This window comes from Syngnathus leptorhynchus, chromosome 6, assembly GCF_054491065.1.
Source record: "Syngnathus leptorhynchus isolate UIUO chromosome 6, UIUO_Slep, whole genome shotgun sequence".
Classification (NCBI taxonomy): domain Eukaryota; kingdom Metazoa; phylum Chordata; class Actinopteri; order Syngnathiformes; family Syngnathidae; genus Syngnathus; species Syngnathus leptorhynchus.
In genome coordinates, this window is record NC_141200.1 from 16,693,509 (window position 1) to 16,709,024 (window position 15,516).

Sequence of the window (15,516 nt, forward strand, 5' to 3'; positions counted from 1 at the left end):
CAAAAGTTGCCTCTGCAAGTGTCAGGACTCTTCCTTAGAGATAGGGTGAGAAGCTCGGTCATCCGGGAGGGACTCTGAGTCGAGTCGCTGCTCCTCAGCATTGAAAGGAGCCTGACGAGTTGGCTCAGTCATATGATTAGGATGCCTCCTGGACGCCACCCTGGTGTTCCAGGCATGTCCCACCGGGGCACGCTGGAAAGACGGTAGCGGCATCCAGATTCACAGGCTGCGTCCTCCAAGTTTCAGTTCAAAGGTTGGGTCCTTTGCAGGCCTGGAAGCTCGGCCTCCTTGGCCGCATAAGCCCTGGCAAATTTGGACAGGCGGAATAGCTGCATACTAATTTATAGGCAGCGTCCTTCAACTCACTAACTCTTTTCCATAGAGATGGGCCGTAGGTTAAGGCTATGAAAATGTGCCTCGCTCTTCTTCTACGACATCCTGCCCTCTTCTTTGACGTTTAATACGCGGAGCCACCCGAAGGTGCCCCGATTTGTCCTGCAATTATGTTTCCGACAGGCTGGGCAAGTTGGCGTGTCAACCGGCGTCAAATTCATTGCTGTAGTAGAAAGTGGAGCAATGTGGGCATCACAATAGTCTGCTACAAAGCCGCCGTCACGCTAAATACCTTTTTTAACAATGAAGTAAAAAAGACGAGTGAATCAAAATACTTAAGTGTTATCCATGCAACTAATCTGAAGAAAGATACATTTCTAATATGAATCTTATACAGCTGGCTGAATGACATGTTTACAAATGTCGATACGTTGACTACAAACCAAATTTATTTATGTAACTATTGGTCAATCCATGAATTCCAAAGCACGCAAAACCTTGTATTTGAGTACTTTATGCTTGAGATCTTTATGTTTGACACCATATTGTAACCAGTTGTGGTTACTGTAATTTCTGGAGTATAATTCGCACTTGATTATATACCGCACAAGCTAAAATTAGGGGCAAATCTTGTTTTGTTCATATATAAACTGCACTGGACTATAAGCCGCAGGTGGGTTTAATTTTAATTGGTTTCATTACTATTTGTAAGACAATATACACAAAGAGGATTGTCAGGAAAGAGATGGTTCTTTGGGGACGCATATCTTTTATGTCACGTCCGTGCCATAGGACACGCAGCCGGCAGCTTCCCTCAGCCAGACCCCTTCATTACTGTATTGTCTGTCACCTGCTCCCTTTTTTTATCCCATATATGTATTTAAACCCTGCCAGTGTGTTTCTCCCTGTCGGTGTCTACTGTTGGTGTCTGTCCGTGTCCGCACCTAGTGTTCCTGTCCTGGTCGTTCATTTTTCCCCGGTCTTGTGTGGAGGCTCACGGTCAGAATATGTTCCGTGTCCGAGTGGACTTCTGTTTGCCTGTCTGCTGTCCGTGAGTCTCTGTCCTGCTTGTGTCTTTGTTCAACCACCTCCCTTCCCTTCAATAAACCCTGGTCCAAGCTGCATTTGGTCCCCCTGCTCCACTCATTCATGACATTTTATTAACATAACGTTTATTGACAGAGATGAAGGAGCTCTGCAAACATACAAACTTGTAAAAATCTCACCAATGACCATAATAAACCTAAAGTGCAGGGATAACTAGCAACACACAACTAATAATAAATAAAATGGGACCACTTACAGGGGTAAAGCTGGCAATGCAATACGAGCTACGCGCAAAGCACATGACCGGGAAAAAAATACTGAAAAGTGTGACGCAACACGATATCATTAACAATAGCCCAGTGTCCTCTCGTGGCTATTTCCTTTGTTAAGAGCCAATCGACTGCCTTTAACTTAAAAGCAGCATCATATGCATTTCTTTTGTCCACCATAATGAGGATTTGTGTGTAAAAGGTTATTTTCTCCAGTAATGTCCGTCTTGATCTCGTTCTGTCTCTTGTTCACGTCACTTGTGCGACACGATTTGCCTGGCGGACGAACATATGATCAACACACCACTCTTCTCACTAACAGTGTGTCTGGGCACATATTCCTCCGCCAAGCAAAGCGGTGCCGCACAACAGTGTTCCACCAATGTTATACTCACGAGTGTATTATACATCACAAAAATCATGAAAAATTGATAGACACGCCACACCGGACGACAAGACGCAGGGTTCAGAGCTTGTGGACAAAATAGCGGCTTATAGTCCAGAAAATACAATATATGTTGAGTTCCTACATATTTCAAAAAGTAATAATAAGATGGATTGTTTTCTATTACATGGAAACAAAGACCAGTTTCATGGCTGCATTCATGTGTCATGTGACGTGCTGTCGAGTCGCACCGTAAATGACCTCACGCAGCCTAAAAACGGCCTTCGAAGGACACAGCCTGTTAATTTGAATATACAGGCTGCTCCCTTTAAGAGGACAGGGACAGGAGAAGGAGACGCTTTCACGCATCGCAAACACGCATGTGCAGACAGCAGGCAATGGGAGACATTAGCATGTGAATAAAATACAATCTTTATCTCACCACAAATGGCTTTGTCAGAGAAAGTATTTTGCATCAACAACCAGCCTTGTCTAGATGGGAATTGGGACAGACTCACCTCTTAAAGAAAATATACCACACCGCCTGGTAATTGCCTCAGGCCAATTGCATCGCATTGCGAAATTAGTTGACGTGCCGCTGATGTGAGAGTTGACAAAGATACAGAATGTGCATTTCAGCACGATCCAGAATCCGACCCACGCGATGAGGCACCAGAAGAGGAAGGAACTCGTCGACTACTGCAGGACATATTGGAATGGTTGTGTGTGACTTACTCATGCTTTGAGCTGATATCATTGATAGATCAATCGGGTCGTTCGCTGGGAAGCTAACAAATCAAAGAAGGCCACAATGTATCACATACTGAAGGAAATTACCCCCAAAATTGACTTAATTTAACAGGGTTACTTGCTGTTTTAACGAGAGTTGGTATTGATCCTGACGTAAGTGAAAAGTGCCATGATAATACATATTTCTATTGTCCCAAATTGCTGGAACAGTCATCAGTAAAATGCTTGCCACAAATTAACACATTTTGCGAGTTTTTGGGCCATAAATAAACTCTAACGTCAATCCTTTGTGTGGTTTGGATGTAGGAAAAGGAAAGAGGTTTTTATTATCCTTGCTGCACCGTGGTACAGATCAGTTCCTATGGTTTCTTTCCTGGCTTTCTTGTTGTTGTGCTGCAGACCTACACAGTTGTCTGTGTTAAAACATCAGAGGGGAGATGGGTCAAAATTGTGAGGGTGCAGTTCACGCTGAGTTAGTAATGAATAATACAGAGAAGATGGGGTTAGTTACATACAAAACCGATCCACTAAAACAACCCATTTTATAGTGCTGTTTGAGCTATGTTGATACAAAACCCCATATCCAAGGGGAACAGGTTGTTTTTGTGAACTTTGGGAACTTAGTTGGGCTGGGAATTACATATTCATTATCATAAACCTCAACTAAGGAGAGTTTCATGTCTGGGCCCCTCTTAAAATACTAGGCATTTCTAGAAAATGACTGTACAGTTAAATAATTTGGGTGTGCCTTAGAGAGCAATAGAGCTGTATTTATGTCAGTCCTAAAAGACTAATTTACAAATACAATTAGTCACTAATTAATTTTATACTCTATAAAGTGAGGCGGTTGTGAGTTCGATTCCAACTCTGACCTTCCTGTGTGGAGTTTGCATGTTCTCTCCGTGTCTGCATGGGTTTCCTCCCATACTCCAGTTTTCTCCCACATTTCAAAGACATGCATGGTAGGATCATTCACCATTCCAAATTGCCCGTTGCCGTGATTGTGAATGCAAAGGGTTAGGGTCTATGTGTGCCCGACGATTGTCTGGCAACCAGTTCAGGGTGTCCCCCTCCTACTGCCAGAGGGGACCCGGGATAAGCTCCAGCACGGCTGCGACGCTTATGAGGAAAAGCAGTTAAGAAAAAGGATGGATTGACAAAATTGTCGAAATAAAAAGCATCTGAAATTTCTAATTGATAAGAAACATGTTTTCTGCATTAAAATAAATCTCATGAAAGATGATGCACCATTCCACACTGCAGAAAATACCATTGAAGCTGTAGCTGCTATGCATATGTAGGGATTAAATTCATGGTGTGGCCACCGTCATCCCCTGGCCACAACCTTTTTAAGAACCGGTGGAGCATCTGCAAAACAAATATTTATAAGGATGGACAACAATGTTTGTAATTTGGTCAAAATAGCTGAACAAATGATTTAAAGCCTTTTCATACAAGCCCGTTAAATTCAGACACATTGTGTAACACCTGCAATAAAGCTTTCTTTGCCCAAAAAGGTTTCGTAGCATTCTGATTAGGACAATCTCCCTTACATTCCCATTTTCAATTGATGTGATTGTATTGATCATGATCATCCTATGTGTAGACACATATACTGTACAATATAGAAACATGTTTGAGATGTACATTTAGGAATACAACAGACCTTAAAAGAAGCCAACAAACAGTGAAGCAGTACAAAGATGCATGCTAGAGAGCGCAAAGGCACACCAGAAGTACCACCACCAGCTGCAACACCAGAACCAACACCAAAAACTCTATCCCTGTCCCTTAACACATATAAGAAGAAATAGATAGTATATGGGTTGACGGGCAGACGCAGACACCTCCCAGCAACCCGTCCGTGGTTCTACCCTGTGGTAGAACAGCATGATGTCACCTACCATAGGGTAAAACCACTGACGTGACACCGGAGACAGAGACACAATGTAAAAACAGATGAACAATTGACGCACCAACAACATAAAAAAATCAACAAATTCATCAATTAATTAATAACCAAACAAACACAATGAGGAAGACAATGGGCTGGGTTGATGACTGAAGACCGAAAATATTAACTGATGGTGAGATTTAAACATTTCACTCATGCTCTCATAAAGAGCTCTCTCGCCCCAATAATGACGAAATAATCTTTATGGCTCAATTGCATACTGCTCGTGCCAAAAAGACTATTTTAACAACATCATTAACTCCGACCTGGCACTGCCACAGTAATCAAGGCATTCCTTTCCTCTCATGTTGATGTAAAGTCTCTGATGAAGGTCATATGAATTCACACGCATTGATCTAATGATGCACATAATAGATTATACATTTTTAGTGAATCACAAATGATCTACCTTGCAAAGTTCAACAAGAAAACAATGAACTCAAACCATTTTAAATATTGCTGGCTTAAGGCGAATCCTTGTACCTTGAAATGTATGCCTTATACCAGACCTAGGCATTGTACGGCCCGCGGGCCACATACGGCCCTTTGGTTGACTTTGACTGGCCCGTGTAAGGTTTATTGGAAATGACAAAATAAACATATTTTCTTATTTTACTTGATGCATGGACTGAAGCTGCGTTGCTTTTATTTTGAAGTTGTTCTTTATTCACGTACATGATGACGCAATACGTATATCAAGGCGTGCGAGACGTGCGCATGATTGGATCATTGTCGCTAGCAAGTCACAAGACTTAAGCCCTCAGAAATGCCCGCTGCTAAAAAAGGTAGATGCCGAATGCAGGGTTTTCAACAGAAACTGGACTGCTAAGTATTTATTTACTGAAGTCGGAGGTAAAGCCGTGTGTTTAGTTTGCGGGGAGCAGATCGCCGTGTTTAAAGACGATTTTGATTGTAGTGTGGTTATTTTTATTTGCATGTTTAGTGTGTTTTTATTATGTTGTTTTAGTGATTTAATTATTTAATTACATGCTTTTCTTCAGAGATATTGATTACCTGATTGCCTGCATCCAAGTTTATTGGATAAATGTCACAGATAGTAAAAAACGTTCACATTTTGTTTACCATTGTTTTGGGGGAATTTGATTGAATAAATGACATTTTTTGCAAGGAAAACTCACTTTTTCATTACTTAATTATGATATATACTGTTACCAGCTTGTCAAAAATAATGTGCTTTTTATAAAGAAATGCAATTAATAATATGAAGAATTGAGTTCAGCCTTTTGGCCGGCCCTCCACAATATTTTCAGTTTCTCATGTGGCCCCATGGAAAAAATAATTGCCCACCCCTGGCTTATACAATTAACATCGCATCATGAAAGCAAGTAAGCCATAAATACTTAATATTGGACTCATGAAAATAAAACCCACACAAGTGGTCTGAACAAGATTTTTGAAAAATTAAATTTACCAAATACCGTGATTCCCTTTTTTTTTTTTTTTTGCGGGAGTTTCGTTCCAGAACACAAAAATCTGCAATGTAGAAATGGTATATTTTGTTTACTCTTATTTAAAAATTAAACTCGACTGTGTAGAAATTTCCAAGACGTAGTGTTTCTAAGTCACGGTTGCACACGAATCACATGTAAGAACATTGTGGTCCAGTACACAATATTAAGGCTTTTTAAACCCTCCCCGATACCTTTACGCTACATAAACATTTCCCATTCCGCCAATGAACATTCCCAAACTTTTCTGTGCATGAATTGTACATTTACAGTAAAAAAAAAAAAAAAAGATGTGATATTGTCACGTGTCCCGACTCCTACTGCACCTGTTGCTGCTCCTTCCTTCGCGTGTCCGGCTGCCGCCTCTGCGCTTGAACTCTGTCACGTCCGCAGTGACGCACTTTGTGCAGAGGAACGGCTGGCGCTATCAGCGCTCATGGACGCTCTCCCGACTCCTGGACGGCAGTGCTTTTTTCCTACATTGCTCAGAGGCACGCCCCACGCTATCAGGGCTCATTGTCATTGTCCCGACCCCTGGACAGCAGCGCTTTTTTCCTACGTGTGAGGCAACTAGCCACGCGCCCTGCACTCTATGATCCACACTGCTCAGAGGCACGCCCAGTGCTATGAGCACTCATTGTCGCTGCCCCGCCTCTTTCTGCACGGCAGTAAAATTTTTCCTCGTGTGCGGATGTGTTACGTCTCTGGTCTCGCCCTGCTGGCCGGCTTACGCGTTTGCCTGATCCGCTGTGTAGGGGTACACCTAGCTGGTTGCCTGCCTTGTCACACGCACGCCTGACACCTGATTCCTGTGATCTGATCTGCCATGTGACGAGATGCCACAACGACGCGAGCCCGCTGACCGGTTCGTGAGTCGCCTCGTGCACCCGCCCTGCTGGCGTTCTAGACACTCTTTTCCCCTTTAACCCTTTTCGGATGCTCTCAATAATCAGTCCGTGTTGCACATATCAGCGTGTATTTAAACGTCGTTCTCTCCGCCCGAATTAGCGCATTCGTGAAAGGTGAGGTACGAAGTGGCGAAGGATCACTGTAATTATATATGATGTCAGCGATATGTGTGTATTCATTTGTGGCAAGCATGATCAGCACCTGCTGAAATGATTCTTCAAAAATCATCTGTGTGGACACTGAGGTCTTCACATGCCTTGGCATGCATTGGACTGAAAAAAAAAAAAAAAAAAAGCAAAGCACGGTTAAGAAAAATATATTTTAACATGCTTTACTTTGCAGTCAAAATTATTAAGAATTCTTTTTTATTTCCTTAAATATTCAGTGGTGCTGTCTGCAATAAAATGCATATCATCAAAGAGTTTGTGTAAGGCTGGGTTTTTTTTCCCTTTTCTTCCTGGAAAAAATAGTCAAACTACAGTGTGAAACAAGTGTACAACTGGTTAAAAAAGAAAAACAATGAAAGCAACGAGTAGCTATAAAAGGCCTTCACAACCCTGGCAACATTGGTTACTAGCACAGTGAGATGCTAGCTCATCTAAAAAATATATATATATTGTACATTGGAAAGTACATAAAAAAAGGCCACTTTAAATAAACATGAGCTATCAAAAGGGCAAATAAGAGGCAAAATTGGAAAGGAAACCAAAAATGGTTGAATTCCTTTTGGGTTTAGCGTAGGGCTCCAGAGACCTTTGATGTCTTGGGCTGTTCACATGCCTCTAAATTTTGATAGATTTTGGTGAAATGTTCAATTGGGGCTGCTTTGTTAAAAATGTGCAGAGGTACAAATAAGCTTTTTTTTTTTTTTTTCAAATAGCACAAGAAACTTATGAAATAGTGATTATTTCTGTGATGTGTAAGCCAGGTTTCATATGGTTTTACAAATGTTAAAACCATCAAAATCTTAGCAAACAGTGCGTCACCATGGTAAGTGTATTGGTTAAAATGAAAAGCTTTTCTTATATATCCTGAACATCTCTAGCCGAAGCAAAATAAGCGGCTGATAAAGACGCGTCACAATTACAGCAGTGACACTCTGATGAAGGCGGAAGTTCATGCCGAAACATGTCAGGTAATGCAACCTAAAATACCCTGTTTGTGATAAAAGAACCAAAAAGTGATTGAAAAAAGGAAACAGAATGAACTTAGTACAACTAGCTTTGCCTTGTTGTCTTGAAAAATAACGTGAAAACCCTAGTTTCAAGAGCGACTTCTTGTAGGAGTTTAAAATGTGACCTCTATGAAAGACCAAAAAAGCGGCCAGATTCGGTTTAGGTTTTACAGTTTCTTTATGGTCTCGGGCTGTTTTCAGATTTTTGTAGATCTCTGAGACATACAAACGGGGCTGCTTTGTTGAACTTTTGAAGGGGGAGCTACTGAGCCATTTTTGAAAATTTGTACAATAAATATATCCTATAGATGTTGTTACCAGTTTGCCAAGTTTTACGAAGCTTTTGCCAAGTTTTACAAGTTTTGTGCATGTCAGGACCCTCACAAGTTGTTTTCTTGGCAAACAGAGTGATGCCACAGAAACAGCTTTTTGCAAAAACTCTTGTGTGGCAATATCATGGTTGCCGAAACACTTATCTGATGTAATATGAGGTAAATCTGCTTAACCCACTGGAAGAAAATCTGCCCGCCCAACCGTCCATCCATCCTTACATTCATCCATCCATCCATCCTCACAGCCATCCATCAGTCCGCCCACTCGTCTGTCCGTCCGTCCATCCGTCCGTCCATCCATCCATCCATCCATTCATCCATCCATCATGGGCAATACCTCTCACCCCCTCCATGAGATTGTGCGGTCCCTGAGCAGCTCCTTTTGCGGCTAACTTTGCGGCTGTAGAGGCGTGTCAGCCATGACAGCCCCACAACATCCAGAGCCTTTAAGAACTCCGGGCGGATCTCATCCACCCCCGGGGCCTTGCCACCGAGGAGTTTTTTAACTACCTCAGTGACTTCGACCTCCGAGATTGGAGAGTCCGCCTCAGAGTCCCCAGGCCCTGCTTCCACAATGGAAGGTGTGTCGGTGGAATTGAGGAGGTCTTCGAAGTATTCCCCCCACCGACTCACGACATCCCGAGTCGAGGTCAGCAGCACACCATCTCCACTGTAAACAGTGTTGACCGTGCACTGCTTCCCCCTCCTGAGACGCCGGATGGTGGGCCAGAATTTCCTCGAAGCCGTCCGGAAGTCATTCTCCATGGCCTCGCCAAACTCCTCCCACGCCCGGGTTTTTGCCTCAGCAACCGCCAAAGCCGCGTTCCGCTTGGCCATCCGGTACCTGTCAGCTGCCTCTGGAGTCCCGCAGGCCAAAAAGGCCCTATAGGACTCCTTCTTCAGCTTGACGGCATCCCTTACCGCTGGTGTCCACCACCGGGTTCGGGGATTGCCGCCACGACAGGCACCAACAACCTTACGGCCACAGCTCCGGTCGGCTGCCTCAACAATGGAGGCGCGGAACAAGGTCCACTCGGACTCAATGTCCCCCGCCTCCCCCGGGACGTGGAAAAAGCTCTGCCGGAGGTGAGAGTTGAAGCTCTTCCTGACAGGGGATTCTGACAGACGTTCCCAGCAGACCCTCACAGAGCGTTTGGGCCTGCCAGGTTCGACCGGCATCTTCCCCCATCATCGGAGCCAACCCACCACCAGGTGATGATCAGTTGACAGCTCCGCCCCTCTCTTCACCGAGTGTCCAAAACATGCGGCCGCAAATTCGATGACACGACTACAAGGTCGATCAACGAACTGCGGCCTAGGGTGTCCTGGTGCCAAGTGCACACATGGACACCCTTATGCTTGAACATGGTGTTCATTATAGAAAATCCGCGTCGAGCACAGAATTCCAACAATAGAACACCGCTCGGGTTCAGATCGGGGGGGCCGTTCCTCCCAATCACGCCCTTCCAGGTCTCACTGTCATTGCCCACGTGAGCATTGAAGTCACCCAGTAGAACGATGGAGTCCCCAGAAGGGGCGCTCTCCAGCACTTCCTCCAGGGACTCTAAGAAGGGTGGGTACTCTGAGCTGCCGTTCGGTGCATAGACACAAACAACAGTCAGGACCCGTCCCCCCCACCCGAAGGCGGAGGGAGGCTACCCTCTCGCTCACCGGGGTGAACCCCAATGTGCAGGCGCCCAGCCGGGGGGCAATAAGTATGCCAACACCTGCTCGACGCCTCTCACCGTGGGCAATTCCAGAGTGGAAGAGAGTCCAGTCCCTCTCGAGAGGGTTTGTACCAGAGCCCAAACTATGTGTGGAGGCAAGTCCGACTATGTCTAGTCGGAACTTTTCTGCCTCGCACACCAGCTCGGGCTCCTTTCCAGCCAGAGAGGTGACATTCCATGTCCCTAGAGCCAGCCTCTGCAGCCGGGGATCGGACCGCCAAGGTCCCCGCCTTTGGCCGCCGCCCAGCTCACTATGCACCCGACCCCTTTGGCCCCTCCTATAGGTGGTGAGCCCATTGGAAGGGGGACCCACGTTTTCTTTTCGGGCTATGCTCGACCGGACCCCATGAGCGAAGGCCCGGCCACCAGGCGCTCGCCTTCGAGCCCCACCTCCAGGCCTGGCTCCAGAGAGGGGCCCGGTGACCCGCGTCCGGGCGAGGGAAAACGACATCCATTTATTGTATTCCTCATAAGGGGTCTTCTGAGCCGTGCTTTGTCTGGCCCCTCACCTAGGACCCTTCTGCCATGGGTGACCCTACCAGGGGCATGAAGCCCCAGACAACATGGCTCCTAGGATCATAGGGGCACGCAAACCCCTCCACCACGATAAGGTGACGACTCACGGTGGAATTATAAAATAATTCATATTTTATATTATGAATATATCTATACATGCCATATAGCTATACATGCCTAGTACCAAAATGGTTACATAAAACTCAGAATGAATCAGATTGCTCAAGGTATAGTGCCTGAAGATTGCACAAACCGTATGGACGTTGGGCCTCATAAGAAGGGAAGGTGAAGGATGCGCTTCCTAAAAAAAATATTGGATGGTGCTCATTCTGTAGAGGAATGTGAACAGCTGGACAAGATAAAAAATTATCAAGGATGTATAAATTAGGGACCCTGTGAACGGCGCGTCATTTTGGGGGGGAAAGACACTTTGAATAGCATCAGCAAGTATTGAGAAGAACAAAATGTTTTTTCAATCGAGTGTCCCAGAAGTTTTTTCCCTCCTCAAGTCAGATGTGCTCGGCGGCCCTTCCAGAAGGAAGCTGAGGCTACAGAAGAAACCCACTACAATTACTAAAATCAAGTCTAAGGGAAGTAAACACAGATGAGAACATGTGTACAATAGAATAAAAACTGGGACAGTGTGACAGGAATGAGTTTAATTCCAAAATGCTTAAACATCAGAAGTGATTTTAGCAACTGCCACCTCCATTGCAACGTTTTACAGATATTCATGTTATCAGTGGTCCGAGGGTTTATCCTTTTACCACCCACAAGATTGCAATTGGTTGGACTGTTTTTGGCGTGTAATGTTAGGATTGGTCTCCTTACAGATTAACAGGGTCACGACGAGAACGTTCCTAACTTGACCCCTTATTACTGACAAAGTAATAAGCACGTCATGTAACACTTCTTGTGCTTGCTAGCTAAATTTAGACTGTTATTTCTAAGAAAACGGCATTGAAATGGTAAATACTGAGACTTTTTATTGCATAGGATTCAGCTATAAGGACTTTGGCCAACAGTCCTTACCCATAGAACTTGCCATCCCAGGGAATGCATGAAAATAAATTTGAACTTGTGATTTCTGTGTGTGTATCGCCCACGTGTGCGAGTGTGTGTGTGTGTGTGTGTGTGTGTGTGTGTGTGTGTGTGTGTGTGTGTGTGTGTGTGAGTGTGTGTGTGTGTGCGTGCATGTGTAACATATGTAGCTTAGGTGTGTGTGTGCGTGTGTGTGGTGTGTGCATGTGTAGGAGTAAAATCACCTTTGTGGGGGCACACTCCCCACCTTTCCCATCCTCAAATGAACCTCATGCCTTTGCGACTGCACAACATGAAACGTGAATGAGATGGAATCTTTCAGAAACATTCATGCATGAATGTGCGACATAAGATTTAGGGCCCTATTTTGGTAGGCGCCCATATGACAAAAACGATAGTAACTTGATTTTTGAGCTAGCACAAGGTGAAGTTTTGCATGTAAGTAGCCATGTTGTGTATAAAGGAGCCTCACCCGCGACGCACCTGAATTCGGTGACAGAAAGTTTGCGCTTTGCACTAGACTAGCACCCAGCATGAAAATACGGCCCTTAATGTTACGGCCATTTGAGAAAATGCTGGAAAATATAGAGTCCCAACAATAGTATTTTCCGATAATGTTTGGAAGTTCATGGGCTCAAAGTTTTGTTGGGGCTAATTCATATTGTAAGGTTACGGCAATCCATCTATTTTTGCCTCAACCATTTAGTCATCCATCTATGTAGACTGTTTGATGTTCAAGGTGATTGAGGAAAAACAGCTTAGATTCAGAATTTGGGATGGTTTATTTATATTTTAGTGGTTAAATAGAAATATGAATACAATTTTAAAAAGTGGGAAATACCAGGGAAACTCATCCGCAATATAGTGGAGGTTTGTTTATTGTACTCAGAAAAATGCTAAATATCCAAATAAAAATTTGGCTTGAAACTTAAAAGAAGGAAACATACCCCATCCAAGAGGCAATGAGACAAGAGGGTCCTTTTCCATAGAAGCACCAGACAGCTGAGGGAGAGATAGAAAAAAAACCCATTTCCAATAAGGGTATATTTCTGTATCTCACTCTTTCACTTTTCTGAGGTGAATTATCCCACAATTACAGGGTTGCCAGATTCTAGTACAGTGTACAAGCTGAGAAAAAAAATTAAGCAATACAAAAATAAAACAGTCAAACTTACACTCACTCTAATAATCTGTCTTCTCGGTTGAGGAAATGATGCGGAAAAAGTTACGAAAAATTAAATAACACAAGAATCAAAAAGTAAAACTCACTCAAAAAGCCATCGAAACCTCAGAGTCTCAAGATTGACATCTGAATGCCAAAAGAGGCCCTTAGGAAAGTCAGATGGGCTGAAGTATATGAGAACGCTTAGGTCTCTTCTCTGCTCCCATGGTCTGGGGAGACTGAGAGAGCTGAAGCCCTAGTGTTTTCCAAAATCTACATGCTGGGTAGGAGGATAAAAAATTACTGGTGTTCCAATAAGCTGACTGATTGTATGACTAAACCCAACCCCTCACTTCCAATGAACGGATTGATACCCGTCACACTCCTGCCCCTCCTTCATCGACATTGAGGTCCACCTCCTCTCTTCTAGTGGCTCTGTGAAAGTCATCAGAGACGTGCAATGTCTGAGGGAACTGAGGGTACATTCATGTTTGTTCCAGACTGGCTAGTCCCTGCCCCACCCACTCTGCTTCCTCAACCTTGCCTGACAAAGAGCACTTTCATTCATTTTGGGCCTGGACCACGATGGAGTTTACTTAGCTTACGATCACACGCATTCGCACACGTACGCACGCACTCACACACACAAACACACACACACTCTGTGTGTGCCAAGAAGTGGAAAGTTTGTTCATCGCAAACAGTCAGCCAGTGTGGGTTTGCCTGTTAAAACATAACCCCCTCACTTGCCATACAAATTCACTCAGTGGATTAGTAACTAAAAAGATGCTAGGCTTGAGTGGCCACTGACGTGTAATCATGCTTGTTAGAACAAACCAAACTGTATGTAATGTTCCTCTCATGATCTGTGTTTGATTCACATTTTATCTAGTCTCAAGTTTGTTTTCCTTGTGTCCTGCTATCAATTTGTGTTCCTGCGCTCAGTGTGTCCCATTAGGTTATTGTGTTCAATTATCCAATCCCACATGTTACTAAATCTGCTTGCTCCTCCGCTTTGTGACTTGTCTAGGTTTTTGTTGTTGTCTCATTCGTTTGTTTGTATTTAGGTTTGTATTTATTTGTATTTATCATTGTTTGCATCACATCTCGTCTGTGTCACGTCTTGCTGCTGTAGTTTTGTCTGCTGCCCAGTTAAAGTCCAACTCCTTTTGCTTGTATTTTGTTTTAATACTTTGTTTTCTGTTACAGACTTATGTTTGTTTTGTACAGTAACACAGTAGTACCTTGTTCACCTTGTTGTTTTTTTTAAATTCATTACAATTTAATTTTGAACACCTCCTGCTTCCATGCATTTGGGTCCTTATCCACACACAGCCCTTACAGTACCACCAGAGTTGGGAGAATTACTTTAAAAATGTATTCCGATAGTTACTAGTTAGCAGTTATACTTCATTGGCATGGCTCATTTCTTGAAACAGAAATAGGATGGACAGATTTCCAAAACTTTATGCAATCATTCACAACAGAATGACATTAGTCATTGATATCAAATTGCAAATGTCATACAATGTAATACATGTCTCCAGTGTCTCAGTGCATCTTTGCAACGAGTACAAATTGTACAAGATTACAATTAGAACAATGATCCCACATTTTCCAAATAAATAGATCATGCGACAATAAGTTTTTTTTTTTTTTTTTAAACATTCATTAATCCTCTGAAATTATTATCCTCATGAGGGTTGGGAGTGTAACACAGATGACAATGATGGGCCAAAGCTGCTGTGCAACACATATAATCCCCTGTAACGCGGAGCTTCAACTCCGGCCTCCGGCAGAGCTTTTCCCACATCCCAGAGGAGGCGGGGGACATTGAGTCCGACTGGACCATGTTCCGTGCTTCCATTGTTGAGGCGGATGACCGGAGCTGTGGCCGTAAGGTCGTCGGTGCCTGTCGTGTCGGCAATCCCCAAACTCGCTGGTGGACACCGGCGGTAAGGGATGCCGTCAAGCTGAAGAAGGACTCCTATCTGGCCATTTTTGCCTGTGGGACTCGGGAGGCAGCCGACAGGTACAAGGCCAAGTGGAACGTGGCTTCGGCGGTTGCTGAGGCAAAAACCCAGGCGTGGGAGGAATTCGGCGAGGCCATGGAGAACAACTTCCGGACGGCTTCGAGGAAATTCTGGTCCAAAATCCGGCGTCTCAGGAGGGGGAAGCAGTGCACCATCAATACTGTTTACAGTGGAGATGGCGTGCTGCTGACCTCGACTTAGGACGCCGTGAGTCGGTGGGGAGAATACTTCGAAGACCTTCTCAATTCCACCGACACGCCTTCCATTGTGGAAGCAGGGCCTGGAGACTCTGAAGTGGACTCTCCAATCTCTGCGATCAAAGTCACTGAGGTAGTTAAAAAACTCCTCGGGGGCAAGGCCCCAGGGGTGGATGAGATCCGCCCGGAGTTTTTAAAGGCTCTAGATGTTGTGGGGC

At 44.2% G+C, this 15,516-nt stretch overlaps 1 long non-coding RNA gene across 1 annotated transcript; it reads right to left on the reverse strand.

The window, feature by feature from the left end:
• Positions 1 to 239: 239 nt before the first annotated feature.
• On the reverse strand, positions 240 to 13,602 carry LOC147056195 (uncharacterized). Its single transcript, XR_015066454.1, has 3 exons — positions 13,088 to 13,602; positions 12,854 to 12,908; positions 240 to 7,388 (listed from the first exon to the last, which is right to left on the reverse strand). It is a non-coding gene; the product is annotated as an uncharacterized LOC147056195 (long non-coding RNA).
• Between the last annotated feature and the right edge of the window lie 1,914 nt (positions 13,603 to 15,516).